The following is a 12,397-nucleotide window of genomic DNA, read 5'->3' on the forward strand; positions in this document are numbered from 1 at the left end:
CAATGAGTATGTGTAAATGGGTGGGTATTTAAAATCATGTCTCTCCAAGTCGTGTTCAGTACTCTCTATTCACGACAATGCATAGGCTCTCTCAAAGCTTCCTTTTTACATACCGTATATGCTTTCAAAAGCTTTTTCAAGTTGCATGACAGGCAATATTGGTATAGTGATGGGGGTGGGATTTCCATGTGATAAGTGTAGGTATGTGAAGCCAACCCAGGCTGTATGCTTAAGTATGGCCAAGAAAAATCCCTTTCTACCTAGTCTCTTTGGTGCTATTATCTATTAATTTGAAACCGTTTTTCCTCCCTAGTGAGGTATGGTGCCTTTAAAAAATGGATGTTTGCTTGTGCTCAGGCGTTTGAAATATTTTTCCAGCCTCAGATCCAGGAGTATTCCCTGTTTTTAGCAAACACAGGTGGAAAATGTAACTGAAAACATGCAGTATTCACAGTCTGTTCAACTTGACATCTTCTGCTGTTTCTCTGTGTGAAACGTTGACATCAATTGAACCCTAAGCATGGTTAACATAAAACCACCTAGACTAAAGCAAATTAAGGTATTTTAATAAGATGAACATTGTCCTACTGTACCCCCAAACTTCCCTCCCTTCTTCCCCCACATGCCACCCCTCATATTAACAAAGCACCCGTTTTCACATTGCTCTCATAATGAAATCTTCAAGGAGTGATGGAGTTAAACCGCATGTGCACCATAGCCCTATTGTCCATGCAGCTCTGCTAGATGGCATCAACAGTTGTTCACCTATTTTCACAGTGGGAAATTACAAGGTACTCACTATATAGGAATAATCAGACAGAATCTAGGTCAAAATCAAAGGAAGTCTGCCCCATCCATCTGGTGGGGGTGGGTGGGTGTAGAATTCACATGCAAACATCATGGCAACGTAAAAACAAGGAACTGATTTGTCAGACTTATTATTTATCCTTAAACATTCTAAATAAAGGTAAAACTGCTTTGAGTAAAAAACACACAAAAAGGTAGTATTAGCTCAGTCTGGTTTTTCAAAAGGCATTTGAAATAAATATAAAACTACAATATTAGAAAAAATATATAATCATTATTCAAACAGCTGACTTGAAACGGTCCCTTGTTCATGGGGAAATCTTCAGTTAGTTTTTCAAGTACCAGCAGTTCAGTTGAAAGATTCACCAACTGCCCCCTGGAGAAAACTGTAGATCTGCATTTAAATGGAGATATATTGTTTCCAAATGTGCACTACCTGGAAGGCAGATACTGTCAAGGTTTTTTAGTGAATGGATTTAAAATTGCATTAGGTAAGTTTCATTGCTGTAACCCTTATTGCTTCTTAGGACTGAGGCTATTTATTTAGGATTTTGTCTGCATGCATATATTTGCCCTAATGATTAAACAAAGCTGCCCACTAACAAAGGGGAATCACTGCTTTACAGAGTGTTCAGATATGACAAACGAGGACCATACTGGCCTTCTTGGATACAACTCTGACATTATTAAGTTATCATACAAGTTATATATAGTTATGTATAAAGCTTTACAATACAACTAGTTTAGAGTTATAAAATACTGTATAAAATGCATGACCAGTACATATCCTGCATAATTATTCAAAATATTTTAGCAACAATTTAAAATGTGTTTTCTGGCATTTAGCTCTGACCCTTTATATTCATGCATTTTTCAATGAATGATCTTAAGAAAGTGTTGAATCCCACATCACTGTAACTGCTTATTAACACACATGCTTTCTCAATTTTTGGACCTAACAGACTATTTTGACTAGTCAACAATACACATTTAAAACCCAGGAGACTTTTAAAATCAAATGAATCCTGGCTGGCATATTGGAAAACCATTATCAGATCAGATCATCCCTCTTTTTTTCTTTTACTGTACATGAATGCAGATATAGACACATATTTCTTCAATACACTCACAGACAACACACAAAAAACCTTCTAGAAAAGTTTTGCATAAGTATGCTGTTAAGGCATATGTAACGTTCATAAAGAAAAAGACACTCACAATCAATTTCAAACACTCAGACATTAGTCTAGGCAGCCTCCTGCTGAATTTCTGGTTGCAATGAAATGTCCCTGTAAACAAGGTTACTGAGAACAAACCAAGATATCCTTCTCAGCAACACCTTCAACAGGAGCCCTTCAGCTGTCTACTTAGTTTGTTATGCCTTATCTTATAGCACTGACATTCTAATGCTGATTCAAATTCTGGGTTCAAAATGAAAAATGAAATATCTTTAAGATCACTTAATATTGAAATACTGATGCAATAATAAGCAGTGCTATGATAACAAAGCAGATAGAATACTCTAGATGGTAACCTTTTAATTTTGGGAACAGAAGGGAGCATGGTAGTGCATACACTTAACATAGTTAAATTATCTGCTTATTTTAATATCAGATACTTTCAGCATCAAATCACTATCTTCTGACTATTAAATATTTTTAAAAATAAATATTTTAGTGACTTAACGATAGAATACAATAATATTTATTTATTTTGTATCCCAACCTACATTCTAAGATCTAAGATGATGGGGAGGTAATAATAACATAAATAAAGCAAGAAAATCTCAGTTTAGTACACATATTCCAGAAAAAATACAATAAAAACAACATATCAGCAATATCAAATAGCAGCACTGCTGATATCCAAAGGCTGGAACAAACAGCCAGGTTTTCACCAGTCTTAGGGATGCCAGTAAGTGCTGAAGCCAATCAAATTTCAGGGTGGGGGCGCTCCAGTGCCAGGGTACCGTAATAGAAATGAACCACACATGAGTCACTGCCAGGCATACAGATCCCAATGACAGGATGCTAAGGAGCCAGAACTACGCCCCACCCAACTGCAGATATCAACTGCAGGGCAAGAACATACAAAATATATAACAAAACAAAAGCAAACCAATAACTCCCCCTCCCACAAACACATTTAAAAAGCCACAGAATAGGGTTGCCATTATTTCAAAAAGTGAAAATCTGGATACAAAAGTCTTGTTATGGGTTGCCGTACATCTGGATTTTACCGGACATTACAGCGATTTCCGCCCACTGTTTTGGACTTATGGCAACCCTACCATAGAATGTTAATCAGCCAAATGCCTTATTGAAGAGAAATGTTTTTGCTTGGCACCTAAAGATATGTAATGAAGGTTTCAGGTCAGCCTTCCTGGAGAGAGCATTCCACAAATGGGGAGCCAATGCAGAAAAGGCCTGTTCTCATATTGCCATCCTCTGGACCTCTCGTGGAGGAGGCAATATTTACATGCACTTTTCAGGTGGACCTCACAAATGGTTCACAACAGACCATCACAATAATAAGCATCATTTAAAAAGTTACAACTATTATAAGGACAATGATAATAAATAACGGCACATGCATGCATCCCTATGGCCAACAATCTGCACATCCAAGGTATTAAAGTAGCTTCATATGTTACAGATCCCTGAATGAAATTAGAATGAATTAATTAGTATAGCCATAAACTGCAACATGTTGCCATCTTTATTGTTGCCAAGTTTATTGTTGCATGAACATGCCAGGGCAAGCCTCAGTTGGCCGTGGCCTTGAGCACCTGTGTGTAAGATCATCAAACATGATAAACTATGTGTACCATGCTCATTCCGGTTCAAAAGAATCAGTAGCCTATATAAATTAAATTATGTTGTGAGCATGCCTGATGTAAAAATAAGTTACAATTCAGACATCACATAGAATGCAAACCTGCCAGTGCAATGTCAATTCAAAAATGCCCTATTTATTGCATTGGGGCTTGCTCCTACATAAGCAGATATAAGATTTCTGCATAAATCACTTTAATTTCTAAATTATTTCTTTTAAAGTAACATCTAAACCAGTGATATACAGTGGAACCTCAGGTTGCGGACATAATCCATGATGGAGGCATGTCCGCAACCCACAGCGTTCACATCCTGAAGCATCACGTCTGCGCAGGCATGATTTGGCGCTTCTGCACATGTGCAAAGTGCAATTTAGTGCTTCTGTGCATGCGCGAGCAGTGAAACCCGGAAGTAACCTGTTCCGGTACTTCCGGGTTTCCCGTGGTCCGCAACCAGAAAACATGTAACCTGAAGCGTCCATAACATGAGGTATGACTGTATCCAGATTCATCAGAATTTTTAAAAATCATTTCATTAGAAGAAGAAGAAGAGTTTGGATTTGATATCCCGCCTTTCACTCCCCTTCAGGAGTCTCAAAGCGGCTAACATTCTCCTTTCCCTTCCTCCCCCAAAACAAACACTCTGTGAGGTGAGTGGGGCTGAGAGACTTCAGAGAAGTGTGACTGGCCCAAGGTCACCCAGCAGCTGCATGTAGAGGAGTGGAGACACGAACCCGGTTTCCCAGATTACGTGACTACCGCTCTTAACCACTACACCACACTGGCTCTCATTAATTCCCCCTTCATAAACTGCCCCAGTTTGATCACATTAAATCATAGTTTAAACAAACCATGGTTTGAGGTGAGCAAGTAGCATGCCTAGTAAACACTGCTCAAAAGTTTCCATGGCTCTCCTCATTTGCATCTTTTGCATCACTGGGAAACATAGCAGAGTCTAAGTTGTTATAACGTCCAAGCTTAGGCTCATAGTTTGTTTCTCTCCACATATACCAAGAGCAGTAATCAAGGTTTGTTACTGGCATACTACACAAGGTTTGTTTGGATAAACAAACCTTGGGTAAAGGTTTGGATGACATGACAAGTCAGACTCTGGTTTGTTTAGTCTGTGGTGCAGGAGCAGGGGAAGAGTCATGGAAGTACCACACATTAAGCCATGGCTTTAAAAAAAAAGCAACTGTGGTCGGTGTGGCATGGCTCTGATAGTCTACTCCAATACACTTCTACCACTGAGTTCAATAAGGCTTGTTCTCAGGAAAGAGTGCCTTCATCCTATAGCGCTGGGTGTTATACACATTGAGCTCTATGAGTCTATGAGGTCATCTCTTCATGCAAAATAAAACTGCATGCCTAAAATCTTGCCACAGCTGCCTTCTTCTAACCCTCCCTATTATAGTCAAAATGCATCACCTCTGCAGTATTCCTCTACATTGATAGTTACATGAAGAAAATTCAGATTTCTCTTCTGCCTTTGTGTATCTTCTACAAGTAGTCCCCTAATAGCCATATTTAAGTTAAGCCTGTTTAATAAGACATATAAGTACATGGCTGAGGAGGAAGAAATCTACAATGTGAGCAAGTGAGCAATCACAGTTCTCCTCCTCCCCTCCTCCTGTCTTCCCTCTTCTTTCTTTAACCTTTGAGAGAAAATGCACCAACCCACTGGCAACTTCCCAAGTATGTTTTCATGTTCAGTCACAGCTAACTGTAAGGAGCAGAATCCACCACATTAATAGCAACTCACAGCTTAAAAACACACAAAGGTCTCCCAGACCTGCAGCTCAGGAGGACACAGAAGCACAAATGCCTTTGTTCAAAACACACACAAAACGTGCTCCTGACACTTTGTCAGGCTTCCTCAACCTCGGTCCTCCAGATGTTTTGAGACTACAATTCCCATCATCCCTGACCACTGGCCCTCTAGCTAGGGATCATGGGAGTTGTAGGCCAAAAACATCTGGAGGGCCGAGGTTGAGGATGCCTGCTTTATGTGCTATACATATATAGGTAGTTTAATGTGGGGTTTCCCCCCCACACACACACTTGTTTCCTTCTTTGTAAGAAAAAAAGAGTGTGATGCCTACATGTAGGGATGAAATGCCACTGTGTGTAGGGACAAAAGCAAGCCATGAAACAATGGTGCATAGCTCTCCCAAGCCATCTCTCGCAGAAAGAGGCTCATCTCTCTTTCACTTTCTGACTTTCTCAACACCCCTCTCCTCAGGGTCTTACCTTTTTGCTTAAGACACTATGCAAAGTGCAATGCACATTGTACATTGATTGCAGCACGTATGTATAATAAACTATAATATGTAAGACAACAGAAGAAAGGTGCACCTCTCACCACATAAGGGCCCAACTACCACACCCCACACAAGAGGGGCCCAGTTATCTAGGTCATCCGCCTGCCAAATAGCAGCTCCCTGGATAGAAAGATGTCCCATTCCTCTCCCACCTTCCAGATTTACAACTCCCCGAAACAGCACAAGCAAGACACAATGTGTATAAAGGGGGCAGGGGAATCCCTTTTGACCAATACAGCTTCTGCTGCCACAAGTTTTGGGACCTTTGCGGAATTTAATTATCATCTACCTCTCTAAACCTTGATACTCAGAGGAAGGAAGATTGCATGAACCTCAAGCCAGATGTCACTTTCCCTCTTCCCTCTTGATTTTTTAACTGCTCTGTGTGTGTGTGTGTGAGAGAGAGAGAGAGAGAGCAGGAAAACACACATAATCTCAACACAAACACAGCAAGCTTTCTTTCCTGCTCCCCAGCCCCATACATATTTTATTGAAACTGAGACCCACTTTGTTCAATGGTACTTATTCTAATACATGTCTACTTAAAAGTAAATCACACTGAGTTCAATTGGAGTTACTCCTAAATAAGTGCACATGAGAGCACTACCTCACACAATCGGTACCACAATGTGATAAAACCATATTAATAAGAGGGAGGGGGATAGATAAGAATAATTCCCCTAGTATTTAACTGGCAGGCAGGCCTGTTTGGCTCCTGCAAATCGCTCATCAGAAAGTGTTTTAAGAAAAAGAGCGGTGGTGGGGTGAGGTGCTAATGTCTCTTTCCCCGTGTGCCACCTCCCAAGCTCCCGCGGACGGATCGCGCTGCCCTTGGTAATCCAGGAGGCGAGGCAGCCAAGGTAGCAGCCGATTGGCAAAGCTGCGGAACTTCTGAGCTCCTTGAAAGGGAATCTAGGAGTGGTGGGACAGGCGCGCAGACGTACCCACACCCACACAGGATATCAGTCACACATTCCAAGCAGCCGCAGATCAATTAATAATAACAACAAGAGCAATAACAGTAACAATACAGTTTGTTGCGATTGCAGGCACACCATACTGGCAACAGCTTTAAAGTCAAGTCCTCTCACTCCAGCCCCGAGAATCTCTTCTCCCCCTTCCCACCAGCGTACGGTGTTTCTAATTCTGCCTCCATCTCTGCATGCTGAGGAACTGCCCCATGAGTGTGGCTCCTCGAACCCTAGCCAGCTGCAATGATCTTTGGTTGTTGTTGTTGTTTAAGCAAATAAATCCCCTTACATGAACGGAAAGGAAAGGTTGGGGAGGGCAGGAACAGGACAAAAACCTGCGGGAATGGAATCTGTCACCATACTCAAAGCACGCAAGAAAAACAAACAAAAACCCCAAGCTATCCTTAAAAAGAAAAGAAGAAATGGTAAAGAGGTGGCGGGGAGCGGGGAGAAGGAGAAATCAATAAAGCCCGGGTGGCTGGTTTGACTGTGTGATTTCTATGAAAAGGAACTGACTCGAGAGCAAGTCAAATTGAACCAGGTCTGAAGGTGGAAAGGTGGGGGGGAGGAGTGTAACAGAGCTTCTATCAGCTGTTCGGCTCTTCCCAATCTAAAAAAGAAAGGGGGGGAAAGGGAAAGGGGGGGGGATGCCCCAGATGTAATGTTAGTTTTCAGATGTGCATGATAAGATAAGGTGTGGACTCGGTTTACCTGGTCAGGGCAGAACCGCAGGCGGTTTAATCAGGTGAGTCGTCGGGGACTGTAAAGAAGCCGAAGCCGGTTTCTTTGCTAGGAAAGTCTACAACCCCATGCAGGGACATTGCAAAATCTTTACACACGCCTCCTTTAACTGGGCTTCCGCGACCTCAGCCGGAGAAAAGGGGGAGATGCCTGCCCGAGGCAGCTTGAGGCCACCTCCTCGAGCTCTCGCCCGGAGATCGGCGGGGTCTCCCGCAGCACGGGGTCCATTTAAACGGCTGCTCCGCACCAGGCGAAGCCGGCTGTGAGGGGGAGAAAGGCGGCGGTGGGCACCCGAAGGATGCACGGGCCTCCCTGTTTCCTTGGTAGAGTCGATCCGCACTCAGTCTGACCCAGGACGTCACTCTGCCTGTCTGTTTTCTCAATGATAACTTGGCAGGAGAAGGGGGAAGCTGCCAGGTCCCCCCCTCCCCTCCTTCCTTTCTCTCTCTCTCTCTCTCTCTCTCTCTGAGATCATTACTTGGTATGTGCACTTTTCTCGCATGCATTTTTTAAAATATATAAATATATATGTAATAATGCCCGAAGATCGTCTTATGCATAATCATGGTGATCGTTAGCAGCCTGCTCGGTTGTATTTGCATTGATTTGAGTCTGCCTGTGTGGCTGCGTGTGTTGTTTCTTGCTGCTGCCGTTCTTAAAGGGGCTTGGTGGGTGGCTGGGTGGCTGGGTGAGAAAATACTATTGCCTGTTTGTAGAAAGAATCCACCAGCATTTAGAGATCCCAACATATCCTCCAACTGGCACCATTCCTCCCAGTCATTATTCCATAATCAAAATATGCAGATCCAGTCAGTGGATCCTGCCAAATCCCAATGATTTCCTCATTTGTCTTTTCCCATTCATCTGATTAACCACGTTGAATGTTTGTCTGCTGTATTTTCATTACACAAGTGAACATACCCCAGTGCCTAGACAAAAGGGGGGGGGGCAGGTGAGAACCCGTTTGGGGGATGCATTTTTATTTTTTCGCCCAGCTACTAAAATTTCAAATGTAATAAAATATTGCTTAAACTGCTTTTATTGCATCCAATATTTATTAGTTATTACAATAATAGAACTACTGTACGGGAAAGTCTTTCCAAATCTGGAACCCAAAGGACTGGTTTGCTCTGCTCTGCTCTGATTGTGCCACAGAAATAGTGCTTCTAGAATAACCAAAATCGCTCAAATCAATGTCTCAAACTGTAATTAATTGCCTATGTCATATCAAAATTGTGAGAATATAAAAATAAACTGTGGGCAGGTCTCATTTGTCCTGTAATGTTATGACCAGTTACTTGGTTTCAGTATATTATGCATCAGTTGGTTTCAACAGTGCTTTCAACAGTGCTTGGTTTCAAGTGTTTGTCATATGGTAGTCAACATCCACCAAAGAACCATGGCCACAATCAATGCCTGTGGAAAGACCTGTGTGTGCATAGCAGGAAATGTTTTTTCATTTCCTCCCCAATTTTTCATGACACTATGAAAACTGCTGCTTGAACTCGTGATGAAAGATATATGTCTGTTATTTATGCCTAAGGTGGAGCTTCAGGTGGAGCTCTTTCCCATGTACTTTTCTTGGTCCATCTATTTGACTCATAGTCTACCGTCTGGATAAGGTCCAACTAACAGGAAAATTCTGGCGTAGTGGTGACGTGGCATAGCCATCATCGGTTGCCAGATTTTGAAACAATCAGATTAAATCCACTAGCAAGTATCTAGGAAAGGGCTGTAGTTCTCATAGCAGAGCACATACGTCACATGCAAAAGTCTCTGGGTTCAGTCCCTGGCCTCTTCAGATAGGTCTGGAATTGACCCCTACCTAAAATTAGGTGCTTGGCTGCCAGTCATTGTAGAGCTATGGACCAAAGATTAGATTCCATATAAGGCAGATTCCTATGTTGGTTCAAGCAATTTTTTTATATACTTTTGGAGTTGTGGTATACTAATCTCAATGCATGTTGGGAGCGTCTCTGAGCAACAGTAGCAGTCAACACAACAAATTGTCTGTTTATTACTTCTCTATCCCACCTTTCTTCCAATGAATTCAAGGCAGCTCAAACTTCTCTCCCCCCCCCCATTTTTAACCTCAGAAAAACTTTGAGGCATGTTAGACAGACTGAGACAATGGTGACTGTTCCAGCAATCAATGACCAGGAAGCTTTATGGCTTGAAGATTTGAACTTGGTTTTCCTAGTCCAACATTCTAACCACACTGACTTATGGTGGGTTCAGTAGTACATAACAGGTTGTCAAACTTGAGGCAGTGGAGCACATCACTAGTGCCGAAGAAATGTCACCTAAAATGGTTGTGTCTCCCAGGTGTAACACATACAAATACTCTGTGGTAACCTCCCATCCACTGTTAATCTCCATCACCACCTACTATTGACCACCAGGAACCTGGAGAAAGGGCAGGGTGATCTGTAATGTGGTGGCAAAACTCCAGGCAGTAAGTGCTTTTGTGCATTACAGCACAGAGACAGATCTGTCACTTTAGGGGTACCATTTTTAGTGTCATCCCCATGACAGCTGTCATGTGCGCTCCTGCCCAGATTCAGTGCCAAATGCTCCTACCAGGCTGTTGCCAAGTACTATCAGAAAGAAAAAGAATAAGGCATCCAGATCGTATGGTGGGTAGATTTCTCCTGCAACAAATTGGACACCTCACATGAAGTACTCTTGCACAATTGATTTATATGCTGTCAGTACTGGTGGTACTGGATTGTGAGATGCCATTTATTTCAGAATATTATAATACTCCATACAGCACAACAGGTTCTATTTTTTTTTTTAGAACATCCTATTAGTGCCATATAGAAGCAGCCTCAAAGTATCTCCTGCTTTCTCAGTCTTGATCATGCAGTTTAACATACTTTGAACTAGTTTAGGATGCAGTGAGTAGCTGCAAAAATCACTAGAGGAATCAGCAGTCCAACAATTTCCTTGTAATTGCATTTTCTGGACCAGCTATTATATGCACACAAACTTATATAAGTCTATAACTTCAACCAATCATTCCCTGTCAGGAACAGCCCTCACCTAACAATATCCATATGGTACAGTGATAAATTGCTAGTATTCACCTAATATGGAACAAAACAGATGTAAGAAAATATGCTGTGCAAACCTATGCATATTTACTGAGAAGTAATTTCTACTATCTACTGTGGGACTGATGTACTGGTAATTCTATTTAGGATTCTAGCTTAAAACAACAACCCAGCATTTTCAAAGCTAACATAAATAATCATCCTTTTAAACCAGTTATATCTATAATAACATATAAATACAACTAATTTGTACTTATTTAGAATGTTTCATTGTTCCAAGCATCCTTCAGGGTTCCAAACAATTTACTTTTGAAAGTAATAATCAAATATTTATATGCTAATATATATGGTGCTGTTTAGAGTTCAGTGTGGCAGCAATATGGAAATCAGTTCACACTGAAGGCCATTTGCCCAGACATCTGAACATACACTATCTTAAATTCAATTTTACAGCTTTGTCTTCAAAGAACTTCATTGGTAAAAGTCCAATATAAAAGCCCCTCATCTGTCTACACTGCACATAACACATATACATCAGAAAGTGTATGTTTGTGTGTATAATGTGCACTGTATGAATGTACACCGTGTGAATGAGCTGAATGTATACAGTGTGAATGAGCTGAAGTTACTGAACAAAATGCAAGTTTTCCAAGTTGATGGCAGTTAGGCATCCAATAACCACCCAGGCATTTAACCAAAGAGATCTCAAATGCTATCAGACTATGTGGATCTATACACAACAATGATCAAATTAATGTAAAATGTAATATGTTTGCAGTATTGTACATCTATGCATTGAGAACAATATGAGTTAGAAACACATGAGCAAGTATACTTAGACTGCAGTGCAAAACCATAATCAAGAGAGCTATAATATACAATAAATAGCTGCACTTGCCCAGCAGGCTTTGAGCTTCTGGCTGAAATGCTAAATATCCCCATGCAGCATGCTTTTGAAACTTATGAGCACCTGGAGCAAAACAGGGGTGGGAGTAAAAAGTTATACTTGACACATTTAGACCTTTGGTTACACTTAAAGCAATTCCAAATATTGCCAAGTTTGATTATAGGAATAAGTACATGATGAAAACAAATTAGGGCTGGTTTGTACATGTGATGGGAGTGCTGAAATTCCTCCAATAAGTATGTCTTAGTTATGCATATTGAGGAGTACTATGATGTATGAACTGGAAGTATATGCATGTATACATGATTACATGGGATGGCAGTGATTCCCATGACATAATGACTCTAAAAAGTGTTGCCAAGGTAGTGCAGCCTTATATAGTCATGTGCACATGTAACTGCTCATTCACACCATGACTATTCTCAACATCATTACAAGAATACACAAGCCCAAATGTGATGATCTTTAAGGAGAGAATCTGTCATACAAATCATAATATATTGATAAAAGAATACTGATTGTGTGAAGAAAAGCATGCTAAGAATGTCTGGGGATAATTAATTTATTTGCGGTTACCTGAAGAATATGTCATAAAATATGATCCAGTGTGATGTAGTGCTTAGAGTGCCTGACTAGGGTCAAGTAGACTAAGGTTCAAGCCCCAACTCAGCCATGAACCTCACTTTTAGCATAATCTATGCCACATGGTTGTTGTGAAGATTAAAGCAGGAGGGCAGACCATGTATACTAACATGAGCTCC

General features: G+C 41.1%; 1 protein-coding gene across 11 annotated transcripts in view; it reads right to left on the minus strand.

The window, feature by feature from the left end:
• ESRRG (estrogen related receptor gamma) overlaps window positions 1-12,397 on the minus strand; it is a 481,625-nt gene that overhangs the window by 438,295 nt on the left and 30,933 nt on the right. Inside the window, exon 1 of one of the 11 annotated variants that reach the window (XM_082217707.1) lies at window positions 7,644-7,769. The exons of 9 other annotated variants lie outside the window; for them this stretch is intronic. The gene's annotated coding sequence lies outside the window, so the exon portion shown is untranslated. Of the gene's footprint in view, window positions 1-7,643; window positions 7,770-12,397 lie in introns of those variants that run through there. One more of the 11 variants, XM_082217713.1, reaches the window with a different exon arrangement.

The sequence above is a fragment of the Podarcis vaucheri genome, assembly GCF_965113315.1.
Source record: "Podarcis vaucheri genome assembly, chromosome: 3".
Classification (NCBI taxonomy): Eukaryota; Metazoa; Chordata; class Lepidosauria; order Squamata; family Lacertidae; genus Podarcis; species Podarcis vaucheri.